The sequence below is a fragment of the Corvus brachyrhynchos genome, unplaced genomic scaffold (assembly GCF_000691975.1).
Source record: "Corvus brachyrhynchos isolate BGI_N302 unplaced genomic scaffold, ASM69197v1 scaffold6, whole genome shotgun sequence".
Lineage (NCBI taxonomy): Eukaryota > Metazoa > Chordata > Aves > Passeriformes > Corvidae > Corvus > Corvus brachyrhynchos.
Window position 1 is genome coordinate 4,176,187 of NW_008238632.1, and position 16,663 is coordinate 4,192,849.

The 16,663-nt window shown below is 41.1% G+C and overlaps 1 protein-coding gene across 5 annotated transcripts in view; it reads right to left on the bottom strand.

Annotated features, from left to right (window-relative positions):
• Positions 1-16,663, bottom strand: part of HIVEP2 (human immunodeficiency virus type I enhancer binding protein 2) — a 106,390-nt gene that overhangs the window by 61,220 nt on the left and 28,507 nt on the right. For 2 of the 5 annotated variants that reach the window (XM_017737233.1, XM_017737234.1), the window contains exon 2: positions 15,438-15,499. The exons of the other annotated variants lie outside the window; for them this stretch is intronic. The gene's annotated coding sequence lies outside the window, so the exon portion shown is untranslated. The remainder of the gene's footprint in view (positions 1-15,437; positions 15,500-16,663) is intronic. 5 annotated transcript variants of the gene reach the window in all.

Consider the following 16,663-nt stretch of genomic DNA (forward strand, 5'->3'; position numbering starts at 1 on the left):
AGTGGGGATAATAAACACACTACTTTGATAAGGAATGTGGCTCTTCCCCTGATGGACTGAAGTAACAGGACAGCCTCTAACATCATCTGAAACCTATTCTTTTCCTTTAAATTACCTTTAGTCTTAGCAAGCAACATTAATCTAACAGAGACAACTTCCAGCCGAGCACAGATCCCCAGGAGCATTCCTCGACTGCAGACAAGTGGGAAAGGAAAAGCCTCTTGCAAAGAGCAGGGCTGGAACTAGTCATGGGGAATTTATGCCCAGCAGCAGGCTGCACCATTTGCCTGCCTCTGCCCTTCGCCCCAGTAGAAGGAGCCTTATCTACCTTTGCAGATATCAGAATCAATTACAAACACCATGGGGCTGCCCTAAATTATGCTCTGCTGCCGGAGGCTGCTTTCTGCCAAGCTCCCAAGCAAGTCCCCATAGATAAAGGCTGTGGGGAATGTGGGAAGGGAGCACTGAGGGCCAGGCTCTACCTGTTCTTCAGCTCCTCCAGCTGCTGTCAATGCACTGACTTGTTCTCTGTTTGAGATCGCAATCTGTCCCTGCCCCAAAGGTGCTGCCAACTGTGGAGTATAAATGTTTTCAGAAATTAAACAACTCCAGAAAAACACACATTATGCAAACATCTTCTCTCTTCCCAGATGACACAACATGGAGCACCAAGCACAAACAAAAATGGACCAAACAAAGCACAAAGGTGTTGTGGAAAAACACTCATTTAGTGAAGGGTTTCTCTGCTCTCTTTACAGCCATTAGGACAGTGATAATGCTGAACTGGCTGGTCAGCCACAAAAATTGGATAAATTGAGACACGGAAGAGACAATTGAAAGCAAGGAGACAAACAGCAAAAATAAGTGAGACAACAGATGGAAAGCAGAAATGCAAAATCTAAACTGCAGCTGTAATTCTGCTGGTAACAGTCACATTTAAGAGTAGTTCAGTTTGCTTTCCAGTTTTGGAGAGGAAAAGAGTTTTCTTATTAAAAAACCCCAGCTTGTTAGCTGAACTGCTGTGGGTTTTCCCCAGATATTTTGTGGGACAGGAAAATTATTTTTCTCCAAGCCTAGGAATGAAGAAACACTTCTAAGAAAGGGCAAAATTCTGACAACCCTCTGGTGTTGTCCTAGTACTGTTGGGAGGGGAGAGGAAGGTCACATCAATAAAATCTATAGCCACAAGTGAAAAAGCTGTGTTTTAGCTGCTGCTGGCCAGGGCTCAGTCCCTGGCACTGTTCAGAGCTCTCCCATGGTAGCACAACTTCCTTAGTCTTTCTCCTTTACTAGCATGACTGTTACAATTAGGCAGGAAAAGGGTAGTTATTGTTGTAGCAATGTTTTTGTAGGTTTATTTGGCAGCTTTTCTAGCAGGATTTTAGTATAGTTTTGATAACATGCAAGTATGGGAAAGAAGGATTTCCACATTGGCCAAAGAAATAGTTGTGGCAAGACTACCTATTTTTAACATGGTTTATTCCTAGCACTATTTCAGACACAGTATTTTCTCTCCCATCTGTTGACACAGTTGTTTTGTTTCTCTAAAGACATAGTTGTCTGTCTCTTGGAGAAAAAAACGAACACCAATCATGAATAGTTGCAGAGAAAAACATGAGACCAAAACCCAATCAAACAGTGATCTGGTCAAAAGGTAACGCTGGCAAAGCTTTGTGACTGAAATGTTGAGCAATTCTTCAGATGCCTCTTAAAATTTACATCAAGTATTTTAAGTGTGACTGTGAATCTTTAAAATTCAGATCTGGTATACTCAACAACTAACTAAGACGGTTTATTGATCTAAAGAGTCTGACTGCAAAGCTGCTCTCGGAGCAATCTACCAGTCTGTTCAGGAGGAATGCAGACACAGAGTAAGGTGCAAATACTTTCTTTAATAAAGGAAGGAAAATGTAATGAGAGCACCAAGGGGAAAAACATAAACCCCAAAGGCTGATAAAAATTAAACTGGTAAAACAGGACAAAACATTAAGCAATCTTTCTAACACTTGGGTTGCCAGGCTGTTTTCTCTGATTTTAATGATAATTTTTTTTGCCTTGTTGGACTGCTGGAGTTCATGGTTATGATCTCCCAGGCAATCTGAAAACCTTATCTCCTCTCAAAGGCATTTCAGGCAGCTTGAGAGTTTGTAGGTGGAAGCAAATAAAACTGAAGCATGGCTAAGGTAGGACCTCTGCAGATCACTAAAGCACCTCTGTTCTTGTAGGACAGCCTATTTGCTGGAAAAGCTGCAATATGAAAACCTGATATATTAAAGGTCAAGACTCCAATACAGAGCAGACTCATCTGTATTGTGTTTTAATTTCTTTTCATGCCGAGAGGTGCCAAGGGTTCTGAAGAGGTGACAGAAAGATAAATCATGCATGATAAACTGGAACAGAAGACAAGGCTGTATTCAGAATAGGATAGCTCTGCTGGTGCAGCTGTCCTAGCACACTGTACTGACAGCGTTCCCAGCACAGCCTTCATTCGTACCGGCAAAATCATGTTATTTGCTGGCACAGCTTTTTCCTGAGGTCCCTATTCCCTCATCCAACACACTAAAACTGTTTCAGTAAAAGTAAAGGTTTGTTCTAAGTGTATCCACAGTGAGAGCTTTTGTGTGTGTCAGAGATCAAGTCACGGATCATGCCTCTTTACACCTTTGACCAAGACAGTAGAGACATCAAAAATCTGTAAAATAGGCATGTTCTTCATTTGACTGGAGAAAGAAGTCCTTTGTAAAGACTTCAATACTGGCTTCTGCTCCTGCTGGGAATCTTACCTTCTCATGTGCTTTTGCAGAAATGCAGAGATAAAATATCTCACCACACATGCCCTTATCATAAAGATTTTGGTATTTCCACAAGCAAAAGAAGTTTCCAGGACTCCTATGAGTGACCCCAGCTCCTGCTCCACCCCTGTTCTGTAGAAGGCTCACCCACCTGGCCCTGCCCACACCAGCAAGGCTGAGCCTGGGCTAAGCACCCTTACCCAGAGCCACAGAAAGGGGGAAGCAGACAGTGGGCTTGGTGCTGCTGCCTGCTGCAGGCACAGCTTTCTCCCAGGATGGAGAAGGGAGGACCATGATGTACAGCGACACGGGGGAAAATTATGCCAAATCAAGTGCCTGGTACTATGTGGGCAGTTTAAGAAAACAACCAAATTCACCAAAATGATGAAAACCACAACTCATTTAAGATGTATTTTAAAAATAATTTTATTAGAAAGCTTTCAGGAGCCGTGTGAAAAGTTATTTTCCAGGTGTCCTACATGGTATGACCTACTGATCCCAATCATTTAACTGATTTAAGATTTTAAGACTGTTGTCTGTGATTTTCATAAGTGAATGGGCAGTGACTTCAACATGCCTTTGAAGAAATTAGGACCAGCAAAGGATATTCATACTTGGTTTACATATTCATATTCTGGCAGCATATTCATACATGGTTTTCAGCCTGTTAAAAGGTCTTACCTGCTTACCTCCCTTTGGTTTGACAATGTCTACAGCTGTGGTCACTGGCCACCCAGTATTACCTAATTTTTTTACAAAACATACAGTACCTATTTCTGGAAGGCTGGACTTACTCCAGGCTACTGTGGTTTCCATAGACAAGAAGCTTGAAGGTTTGGGATTAAAACAGCGGGAGGTTGAGAAGAAAATTGAGGACCTGGAAATAACAACTGATAGTCCTGACGCAATCATCGCTGAGAACGCTGCAGCTCTGAAAATGTAATCAACAGCCTGGAGAATAACCTCAGATAAAACGCTAGGCTTTGGAGGCCAGTGGAAAGCTCCTGCAAGGACAGTTACAAGACAGGTTCTGGTACACTTTTCCATATAAGTTTCAAGAATTTCTCCTCAGCATCATGTAGGAAAACATGATATAAAAGCTTGTAGCTATCCAAGCTACCCCAGCACGTCTCATTTAAAGGAAAACTGTTGTTAGCTAAGAGCTACGACAGCACATCTTCCTCTAGCTATGGAAGCTGAAGGTCCTTCTGTCCCCACTTGTTCCATGCTGGCTGAAGGCTCACATTTCCTGCCTCATTCAGTGTGAGCCCTCCACTGACCTTCAGCCAAAGCCAACCCAGACAGCTTTGCCTGGAGTAAGAAACAGCACTTCCGACAAGTAGGATGGTGGGGTAGGCATCTCCAGTCTGTAAGCAATGATGATCCATGGGCAGAGGGTCTTCTTTAACCTGTGCAGTCCCTTGCAACTCCTGTCCACTATGTGAGATCTGAAGCATAGATGAACAGTTATAAAAAAGCCAAGACGGGAAGTTTAACTTGCTGTATCACTGAAGTATTAGCTGAAGAAATAAGCTTACCAGACATGCTACTGAATTTAAAGCATTAAGTAAAGATTATCTATGATGTGGTACTTGAGAGAAGATTCATTACTTCAGAGCAGACACACAGGCTTTATCCTGAATTTTCAGAGCTCATGAATGTTTTTGTCGACAAAGTACCCCCCTTGAATATCCTTTTGTGATAGTCATGACAAGAAACGCAGAATAAAATACAGATTCCAAATAGTGTACTAACCCAATCCCTCTCTAAATTGCCTTTTTTTTTTTTTACTATACACAGAAGACTCATTAAAAAGCAATATATTCTAAAGAAAAAAAATATTGACCTTTGAAACACAAATGATAATGCAGGTGAGCAGAGCCTCCACTAAATTTGATGCCTGTGTTCCAAAAGCCAGGTGCCAGCTCAAATGAATACCACAACACTAAATGGCAGAAAGAGACTGGCTGACTGAAAGAGACTGGCAGGGATTAGCTAAACCTGGTTTCTGAGGATGTTTCATATTAATATACAGTATCTTTGAGGCCTGGTTTCCCCAGGAACCAGACAAATGGAAAAACAGGTTTTTAGGCTACTTTTGCTTTCTGTGCTGCATTCAGCTGAGCTTTGGTGCAGCTGCAAGCAAAAGACTAAGGAGTGTAAGGTGGCAATTTCACCAAGACTTGTCCCCTTAAACCCTCAAGGTTTAATTTTATATTAGGGCTCCTGCTCAAAAATTAGTAAAACCAGAAGCCTGGTGAGAGGCCACTCTGACTGTAGAAGCTCCAACCAAGGAAAAACTGCCCTAGTAAAGGAGACAAGAAAAGTGCACGGGACTTAAAAATGCTTTTGGTAACAGACTCAACACATTAGGCCCAAAAAAGTTTCTACCAGGAAAATATAATGCCACTACAAAGAAACATAAGAAATAAAGCTAAAGGCTTCTCATGAAGAATAAAAGACACAATAAACCATAGTGATCACTCAGAAACTCAGATACAATGAATGGTTAAGAAAAGTGATAAAGTAAGAAAAAAAGGACAAAACAGATCCCTACTGAGTTCTACATCTCCAAAGAATTATTCTAATTCCCACTTGAGTGTTTTCAAAGATTAAAACCATCAATTCTGATTCAGGAAGTTACAACAGATATATTAAAATTCAGTCAATTATGTCCCAAACCACTATTGCACTGTTCTAGAACCTTTGAGATCACCAGAAACTGCTTACATGATAAAAGAGCAAGCACTCAAAGAAAAGAAGCTATGTTTTTCTGTCAGGACTACTTCATGGGAGACAAGAAGAATTATGAGATCCCAGGAAGAGTCTCCAGGCAGAGCGTGCTGAACCTTGCATGACCTTAGGACGGGTAAAGCACTTCTCACTGCTTCTCTAAGGATCGCTTACTAATACACCAATCCTACAGCAGTTTCGACGTGATTAAAAGAGGATAATGGAGTCAGAATTAACTTTGCTGGGGCTACTCCATTTCTTCCATTCTGACAAGTCAAAGAAATTCTTAACTTGAACTGCAGATGTAGGTTTTGGCACCTATGTTCCAATGCTTTTCATACCATTTCATTACAGCTAGTCCTGGCAACGAACAATGAAGTCCTCAGTGGGTTTGCAGATGATCACAGCAACATGATCAGAAAACTTGCGTCCAAATATCGTAAAAGTCAATGGAACTTGGATTGAGACCAAAGAGTAATGCTCTTCCCTGCTAGGGGTGATTAGCTATACATCATGTTGCTTCTGTGGATGAAAGCGAATCTTTGCCCACGCACCAATTTTAATTACTTAACAATAGAGCCTGCTTTTGAACAATGTAGTGTGTTTTCTTTCATGAAAGAAAACACAACCTGGCACAGAGAAAACATGTCTTCGATTAAAAATTCCACTGACTACAGTCACTATGAGTAAGACTCTCACACTATTACCTAAGTGTATGCACATACATATGTACACACACATGCACCAGCTTCCTGATCTAGAGGTCTTCTAAACCCTTCCCTGGGAACCCGCACCACGACAGACATTTGTAGCAGGAGAGATGTCGTTCACGTGGTCATGGGGACACAGATTGTATCTCACCTCCCATGTGAGATTATTCTCTAAAATTTTATACATTTCCTATCTTTAAAATATGGAGACATTTCCGTGAAAAAAAAAGAGCATAATTTTAAGGAAGAAAACAAAATGTTTTAAGTACAGCCTAAATATTTATAAGATATTTTATTTTTAACACCGATTTCCAGAGATTATCCATAAACACAAACACACTACTGAATTTATGTAATAATTATCTGGCATGTTACATCTGCAATAAATGCAAAGTAATATTGGTCATATTTCTATCTTACATGCTGTTCTTAGTGCAGAGGGCTTTTTTGCCAATAGGGCTGCAATAATTCACATACCAACTGGAAGAACAAGTCAATCTGACAAGAGTTGGATCTGAAGAAAATAAAAATCACAGAAACATTTGGGATGGAAGCCACCTCTAAACAGGTCATCCTAGGTCACCTATAATAGTCACTTAGCTAGTCGAGGCATGACTGACTCCACACTCTCCCGTGGCAGTTTGCTCCACTGACCTAAATGTTGCATAGTAGTAACCCCTTTCCAATATCGAACTGTCTAGCAAAGTACTCCCTGCTGTAGCTTAACCACAGTATTTCCCCCCCACTTTTCTCTTCAGCAACATATGAAAATATCTTGCCCTGCTCATTCCAGCCCTTGCAGATACATATGTGCACCTAAAGCTCTCGCTTAGGCTCTCTCCAAACCCAATGTACCTAGATTTCTCCTCTCAAATACACTTTCAGCTTGACTTTGAGGTTTTCCATCTTCCTGAAGAGTCCTGTGAATTGAGGTTGCCCTTTGGCTCTTTGATTTTGTGGGCTAAAGAGGATTTTAAATATTTGCACCAAGTCTAGTCAGGAATTTAATTTATGAGGCTTGAAGTTACAAATATGTCCTTGCACAACTCCCTGCTTTATAGTGGCATTTGTTCTTTCAAATTTAATATTGTTCTCCCAAGAGATACCTCAAGAAAATCCCACATACAAGATCAATACTTACATTAATGAGATAGCTGGAATTTAATACCGCTCTTGTTCAGGATATTCCCTGTAATTCCAGAGAACTTCCACTCAAACACGAACAAAGAGTGTTACCTCCCTGCATAAACTTATGTCACCTCCATTAGGGATTGCTCATAGTGAAGCCACATCAGCACCAAGATTACCTGAACACTAACACAGAACATCTGGAGGCTGTTGAGGCCACACTAAATTCCAGTAGCAGAAACACAAAAGCTACTTCTGATATGCCTGGTCTGAAATCATGACCCATATACTTTGATTTTTAAGTAACACCCTTCACCTGATATATGTGACACACCTGTGCTCCCAGCACAGAGGAGGTCCAGGAGCACAGGAGAAGCTGGTGGCCTCCTCATGCTTACAGAGAGAGTCTTTGGCTGAGCTGCCTGGAGTCACACACTGTGTGTGCAAGGCATGTGCCACCAAACATCCACCTGTCCCAGCCCTGCCAATGCCTACCACAGATCCCTCTGAGTGATGTCTGAGCAACCCATAAAGACAGACTGGGGTGGTCAAGTTCTCCATCTGTGACAGAACATCTGTGCTGGTTTTGATACCTGAGAAAAGGCAGTTTCCACAACTGTGGATTTAAAATACAATATTCATTTGGTGTATCATTGTGTATCACAATATCTGGGACTTAAAATCAAATGCCTGTAACATAAAACAGGTCCATGCTCCCAGTGAAAACACATCCCTAAAGAAAGTGCTAAAGACACATGAAGAGAACACTTATTTTCCTCTGTTTAGACACGAAGATTGGCAAAACGTATCTGAATGGCTCTGCTCCACTGTTACTTCAAAGGGCCACAGTGTATGACTCATCCAACTTGTTTTCAGAATCAATATATGGAAGGTTTGGGTTTCTTAGTTTTTCACTGTTTCAACAAAGAGAGGACACCACTGCTGGGACTGCCTTTGCCTAACGCCAGCATGAGAAGCTGAAAACAGATTACAAGAGCATGGCATGAGCAATTTCTGTATTAAAGAGAGAGCTGTAAAGTCTGATACAAACAGACAAGCATTAGGTTTTCCAACATGCAGCTCAGAAGACAGGCTTATTGACCATAAAATGAATTATATAACCCAACTAGTATTATGTCATCTGAGATGCTGGTTGGGCCACTACCTTTGATATATATGAGATATATATAATATATATAATATGTATAATTATTTTCCCCAGACAACTGTCAGGTTTCGTTCCTTATATGACACTGCTGCAGTGCCAACCTAAAGCATAATGACTGTGCCCATTATAGGGTTATTATGAGTTCTGAGATGAAGAGCTGTCAATAATTAAATTTTCTCCATATAAGGTAAAACACTGTCTTTGTTGCAAAGGGAATCCCAGTTTTATCTGTTTGAAACATTAATTACAGTAATAAACAGGTTAAGAGCAGTAAGCACAGGTCTCCCTCCAGCAAGACATGCAAGCCTGTATCTCAGGGGGTGTGCAGGAAAAGGAAAAGGGATGCTGCAATCTCAGCTGCTGGATCTGGCCTTAGTGTACAGTCTTCTTCATCTTGTACTAAAGAAGGTGGTACAAAATCCTGCAGTGCTTATGGCCAAACAGACTCAATGGCTTTTTTATAAAACATATAATACCTACACGCAGTAAATTTTCTTGATAGTTCAGTCTAGCCTCTTTTTTTTTTGTCATTTTTGCTGTCAATTCAGTGCAGCCTATTAAAGACTGTGAAAAGAAATGGCCTTCAGCAGGGATTTCTATTCCAATCACACAATCTCAATTTCTTTCAGAAAAAGAGCTACTGAACTGGTTCTTCACTTTTCAGATAAGTCAGGTTCAACTTTCAGATGCTGCCCTCATGTTGTGATTAGGTTTTGCCAATGACTTCCTATTTAATATACTGCAAGATAAACTGATACCTGTGCAGTTAGGTTCCAAATGTGTTAAATCAATTTGATAATGACAGGGCAAGCAGGTAAGTCGCTAACTCCTTCCTGTCCATTTATATTGTAGTGGGATTTTTGGTCATCTTTTCTTTTAAAGACCTGTGATCTAAAGGTCTTTTAAAGGCCCCATCTCTAGTGAACCAGCTTTTGTTGCTACAAGTTCTTGTAGTAAAAAAGCATAGGTGTTCCTTTCCAAGGATTCCACTGTATCCCTTACCATCAATATCCAATTGAGTTGCAAAGTATACTTTGGATTCTGTCAAAACCCTTACTGGGGCTTGTCCTGGTTTGTTACTGATGTTTGCTTGCATTGGTGTTCCCAAGAACCAGCTAGGCTTTGGTCACTGCAGGCTGATGGATCAGCAGGAGATCATGGACCACTGCAGTGCTCCCAGCAGCTGCCCTGCCTGCTCAGTCTCTCTCTCCCCTAAAGCCTGTGGTCTGCTTCAGTGCAGCCAGGGCTCAGGGCCTGGGCTGATGGATCAGACCCCCCTGCTATCTAAAAGAGAAGTTTCAATGACTAATGTTCAGGTGTAAAGGTCACTGAGGCTGAAATGAAAATCCTGGAAACAACATGGAATTCAGGCAAGTTTATTTTAGTGTGTGTGTTACCAGAGTTTTGAATTTTTAACAAACTAGGAAAAGAGAAGAAATCCTAACTTTAGGACTTCTGCTCCATCCAGTTCATGGATCAATCAGACACAGTGAGACAGCCCTGTTTCACAAGCTCACTAATATAATGCACTTCCATTTCTTGGGCTCCAGCCCACAGTCTGCACCTTGCAGCGCCTCCTCCTGACCCCAGTCCCGCAGGCTGAGCCAGCATCTCATACCCTCCACTGTTGGACAAGGGACATGGATTTGCAGCTGGAGGTGAGAGAACAGTTGCAAAGAAAAGTGCAAACCTTGTCATGCCCATGCTGTCTCTACATATCCCTGCCCTCTCCTAATGCCACTCACAGCCTGCCCTTTTGGGCTCAGCCCCTACCTCCAGTGGCCCCCAAACCCTTTTTCTGGGACCAGCACAGGCTCCACTCCCCGCCTGAGATGCTGAGGAGTAACGACCTCGAGTCTGCTCCTGCACAATCCATCCCAAACCATAACTCTAAATGTATCTTCCAATTCTGCTCATGTATTTATAGGCCCCTGCATGGGGACAAATTATGCTTTCAAAAATATTACAGGAAAATGCTGCAAGTGATTGTCATAAAAAAACCCCCATCATAATTTCATTAAAAATTAACAAAAAGAAAGCATTAGTGTTGTCCTGCCAGCTGGGGGTTGGGGGGTGTCTCACATTATTAAATTGAGAAGGCCAGCAATGGAAAGCCTTTTTAGATTGGTGTTTCCATTCCTTCCTCTTTTGCTTGGTTCAAAAGTCCTGCATAATTAATACTGTAGTACTTAATAAATGCTTATGAACCTACTACCTCTCTGCTTTTTCCATTTAATTAGGTGATTGACTTCAGGCATACTATAAATTATAATGACAATTTAATTACTTTTTTAATGTGCACACTTAAAAGATTTATAAACAGGAATAGGGTAATACAGTGCACTCAAAATTAGAAATACCATGAACTGGAGAACAGCACAAAGTAATGACATCTAAAGTACCTCCTCAGTGACTGAGCAGCTGCAGTGACTGGGAGGTAGAGTATTTAAAGTGGCTGGTACAACTACAGAGAATTGTATATTTCTATCCAAATGCCCATGTACACCTCTTGTAACTTTTCCTTCGCTGCATTTGCGCATCTCACTTGACTTCATGGCAGAAACATAAAGGAATTCCAAGGACAAGTCAGGCTGTGGACTACAATGTCTCTTAGGTAAAGCATTCACAAGAAGTGGAAGACCCTTTCTCTTCTTTTAAACAAATCATAAAACTTCTGCATCACTTCCTCATAATACAGTCACTGTTAAAATTTGCAGGGGGCCAAAATCTCCTACAATATTCCAGCTGGCACAGGCAAACTGCCAAAGGCGATGGATTTCATCATCTCATGAACAGACCCTTCCTAGTCAGAAGGCAGAAATGCCTGAGAATATTTCACAGCATCAGCACCACATCCAACAACAATCCAAGTTAACTCTTCTGATACTGTTGTTATGCCACCTAGGACTCATTCCCCTGCCACTTACAGGAACATAAAAGCTAAGAGGATTGCATATATAACACAGCAAGTAAGAATCACATCCTTCAAACTAGTGCTCAAAGAAAGTACATTTGCCAAACTAAAAATTATCTTTTTAAATTTAAATAGTTTAAGGTAATAAAAGAAGAGTTAACCTACTTAGTTAGCCTACCTAAATGTGCAGACATTTCCAAGCCTTGGTTGGTCATTGAAAACAAAGAAAGCTCTATTTTCTACAAGTTACCTGTCACCTGTCAACAGAGAGAGATGACAGCATTTGGTTTAAATCACACAGTATGGTACATTGGTGAAAATTTCTCATGTAAAAAAGTCATTAAAATTTGGGCTAGAGAAGATGCTTTCCATCTGGGAGCTGAATCTGGTTTGGTGTGACTATTCCTGTCTGTTAATTTAGCAGTACAAAGTATAACTCTACATTCTTAGCATACTTACTGGGGATGCTGGCATCTCTGTAACCAGAACTGCTTACAGAGAGGGAAAAAAAAGACTGGGCAATTCACAGTGTGCTAGAAAAATTACAGGCAATTCCACGTTTTAAGCATCATCTATCAACAGTGTTGAATAGTCAAAATGGGAATAAATTTAAATGCATTGCCAAGGCAAATGCTGTGATAATTGTATCTGGTTTTCCTTTCTAATATAGAAAAAAATCCCAGACGCTCATCTCATTTGCGCCCAGTGAAGCTGAGTGGAAAGCGGATCAATCCCACAGCTTCACCATGTGCCTGCCTGTCCACTTTGGCCAGCACAGAGCAGGACCAGAAGAGGTATAGGTAAAAGAAAAAACACCAGGAGGCTGAGCAGCGTGGTGAATCACAGGGAGCCGCTTTGTCTGCAGCTTCCGTTCTCTGCGGAACTGTGCAGGGCTGAAACAATGGCTCTCCTATGGAGCTGCATCTCATCTACCTCATCTACAGCCAGTGATGAATGATGGGTCAAGAGGGCAGCAGACTTTGGGTGCACAACCCTTAAATACTTTATCAAAGATGGCAAAAGGCCATGTGCTTCAATAATACAGCAAATACTTCCTTTTGCTGTATAGCAGACAAATTCCTTCCTCTCTGCTGGCTCAGTCTGAAGCTTTTGGTTCACAGCTCAGAGCATGTGCAAGTTCTATATTCGCAAAACATACACGTAAAAAAGCTTCAGTTTTATTCCTGAGACCATTCAACTGTAAACATTCTCACAGAAATGAAAAGTCAGCCCTATCTGTGCTGAAATCCTATGCTTTCATAAATATGTAATTCTAGGGATTTTTAGAGTTTATAGACAATAACAGAAGGAATATTTTGCTCATTTTAAAAAGTGAAACTGAATAGTAAGAATTGAAAAAAATTCTAAAACTGCAACTCATCCAAACTTTTCATACTGGGGTTTCCTGAAAGAAAAACATACTGATTTGATAGAAATGAAAAGTTCCATAAAATATAGGACTTTTGTCCCCTGTTTAAATAAAGATTAATGAAAATAATAGGCCTTGTGATATAACAAGATACTTCAATACTAACAGTTTGACAGTATTGTGCTACTCAGAGAATTACAATTTAACAAGACATACAAGATGAGTTGGAATACCTTCATGACATAAAAATATCTTTATGCAAAATAAAACTGAAGCAACATTTAAAATGGTCTGAAGTAAAATGTCTTACTGCTTAAGAGTTGTCAAGCGTTTGTCCCAGTACCTCTTTAGAGAAGAGGTAAAGTATTTCAGAACCTTCTGCCATCTAAATTTTCTTTCGACCACTTTTGTCTTCTGTTCCCCCTTAGCTGTTTCTTTGTCTTTTTATTCCTCTAGGTATCTTTAAAACTTGATCTAACTGCTCTGAATTTGACAACAAAACTTAATGTTCTAAGAGGACAGAAAGCTGTGGGCTCATGTTTGGTTTCTAAAGGAAGTGGCAGAAAGCAGTCTTGGAAAAAAACTCCAAATCAGCTGTGATCATTTCAGCTCCCTTACGAAAAACATCAGCAACAGAAGAAGTCCAGTTGGGATCCCACCCACCCAGCACCGAGGTAACCCTGTAATTTTGGGTCATCGTTTAATGGCACCAACACTTGATACTGGATCATAACTTCCCCATTTTGGTGGCTTTGAGAAGTTGATTGATACCAAAATGCTGATGTGAGCAGTGTGAGGCACCAGCAGTGCCACGTGGGCAGTGAGGCAGCAAGCTGTGCCATCCCACCGCCCACCCTGCAGTGACACGGGAAACCTGCTCCTTTTGCCTCCAGACACGTTAGGGCAGAAGAAATGCGTGTTTTCCCTCCCAAAGATCTCTCATCATTTTACACTACAGCAATGGATTTGCACAATTTTGATCAAATCTCACCGTAGATTTTGAATTTAAACACTCCAGAACTGAGAAAAACAAATGGTTCTTATGCTCAGAAAATGGACGGTCTTGGAGTGGAGGTATCTCAACTTCCTTATAGCCCTGTTGAACAGATTACAAGCAGGCCTGTCATCTCTACTTCAGTCAAGTGTAAATTTCAGATTAAAAAAATAAGTGATTTTAATTGATAGCCATAATGTGTACTGAAAAGCTTCTAAAGCAATAATAGCTTTTACAGAACCACTGCTGTCCAGAAAGCAAATCAGCACATAAGTAACTCACCCTCTGAGTATTTTCATTCTTTTTTGAGAGTGTGAAACTAAGATTGGCATCAAACTGCATCACTTTTTTAATGCATTTTCCATCCAAACTGAGAGGCACTTGAGGAGCAACAGTGATGTCCCAGAGAAAAACATATTCAGTGTAACTTTTCTGCTACACCCACCTTCACTTCATGGCCCAGCACTCTGCTCCCTTTTATTCATCCAGGTGAGGAGAAGCTGACAGCTGGGGGAGGGAAGAGATTGGGAGCCATATGGAGCTACAGTCAATTTTTGGTATGAATTTGTGAATAGATACAAAAGAGATAAATGCTGGCATGCATAAATTCATATTTTATCAATACCTATTTTGGTACTCACTGTCAGAGTAATTTATTCCAAAAAAGGCTTTTAAAAACGAACGCTAGTTTAAAGAAAATTCTAATCCTGACTTATTTCTTGCCACAGCAAATCCAGGATCCCGACGGCATGAAGCAGGAGGCAGAAGCCCACTCAGTAGGGTTTACCTCACAATGCCAAAAGGGAAAGTGGTGCAAATAACCAAGAACCCAAGAGAGAGACTGTTCAGGTCACTGCTCAGGACAAGCTCCCTGGGAATAGAGCTGCTCAAGCAGGGGTGGGCAATCAGCCTTGGCACAAGGAAGCATTGAGGGTCCATGTCCCAGCTGCTCACACAGAGGGCAAGGAGAGCTGACTGTTTTGCATGCAGCATCTTGTAATAATGAAGGTTTTCAAAAGTACAAGATTCACTAGATTGGCTGCCTGTAATTGCTGCACCCACAACTGTTCAGTTTCACTTCTCAGACTTATTCAAATAATCCAGCCCCCATGGGCCTGCAAACCTGAGCTGCAAGTCTGAATGTGGAAGGGGATTTATTAAAAGACTGCTGGTGCATCTGACCATGACAGAATGCTAAAAAAATGAAAAAGTAATGAAACACACAGAACATTTCTGAGTCCCAGATTATGTTTGGCCTGGATCCAGTGGCCACGTTTGATTTCCACTGACTTCCCTATTACAGACTGTTATCTCCCCAAACTTTGATCTAAGGCCACTGCAAGAGCAGAGAGCAGCAGAGCAAAAGTATCTGTGAGACTCACTTATTCCATTAGTCAGAAATCAAAAATCAAAAGAGCCACTTGAAACACTAACAAAATGCAAAAACTCATCACTTCCTTCCAGAGAAGGGCAAAAGACCTTATTTGTAATTGTTGATTAGAACACGTGCCATGGCAGAAAATTTCTGGACTCCATTCCCAGCCCTTAAATAGTTCTGTGGCTGGACTTGAGCAAATGGTTTGAATTCTCTATGCTTTTTCAAAATTGTAATAAAAAACACATACCCACCTCACAGAATAGAGGCTTCATCAATGTTCCTAACTCACTCTCAGCTTCTTAAGTAGACAGTCCTGCAAAAGTGCAGAGTACCATTACTTAGATTTGGTTTGCTTTAAAAAAATTTAATCCTGTCTATTACTTGGTTGGGGGTTTTTTATTATTATTTTCCAGGTAGGAACAATTTTGGATGCAAAATCAGAGTCTCTGCCTGGAGACTGGCCTCAGGCTTCTGCCTCATGCGTATGTGTACATCATATTCCTACATCTTCCACAAAAGAGAAGGTGAGTCTGTGAATAAGGTCAGTAGGACACAAGCCAAGCAATGTACACCTAAATCTGAATGCAGAACAAACAAAAAAAGTGGGTATTTTTAAGAACAAAACTCTTTCCTAAGAATTTGGTTTCTTCATGGTCACACTGTCTGGGTGCAATGTGTAAAAAGTGGCTTTCTGAGGCACCGTGGTGTCTTCTGAATCACTGCCATTACCCAAGAAGACCCCAGGAAGTGGTTTGGATGAGAAGCTGGACCCAACTTGCATAGGTATCAGCTGATCTCAGAGTACACATAGCACAAAACCCTAACAATATGGACACTGTAAAACTAGGAATAACCTTATCTCCTGCAGTTTGGGAAACCATTTCTAACCCAGTGACTACAGAGCTTAGGAACAAGTCAAACAGTTAATTATTCACTATGCTTCCTAATTAATCTCCATTTCAGGCCAAATCTTTGTATGCCCATAAAAACATGAAGATCTCCAGTGAGGGAAACAACAGCATGAGCTTTTGGACCTCCTTCTGCAAAGCAATTCATTTTTCCATAAACAGTTACTATTAAGCAAGGACAAAGCAACAAACCAGACAGCCATCTGTGTAAACCAATTTAAAAGGATGGTGACCTCATAAAACATTTCAAACTAATGCTCTCCTTTTAACTTCTCCCACCCCGTCCTGCCCCAGAAGATGCTGGGTTTGAGCAGGTCCTCGGGTGAGCACAGTGCTTTCGCTTTAGGGAAAGCTGGTACTTTAAAACCAGAGTGATTTCAAACCCGTGAAAAGAGCATGGCAATGAAAATACCTCGGCATATATGGAAGCAGGATAACCTTAGCGGCTGCCCACGCTCCCAGAGGGTGTTGCCACAAAGGTCTGTGCTATGTTTGCCAGCTGAGCTTCCTAGAGGTATGAGGTCAAGCGAGCACAAAGGTTCAGGCCACTGATGGTAACGCAATCCCTG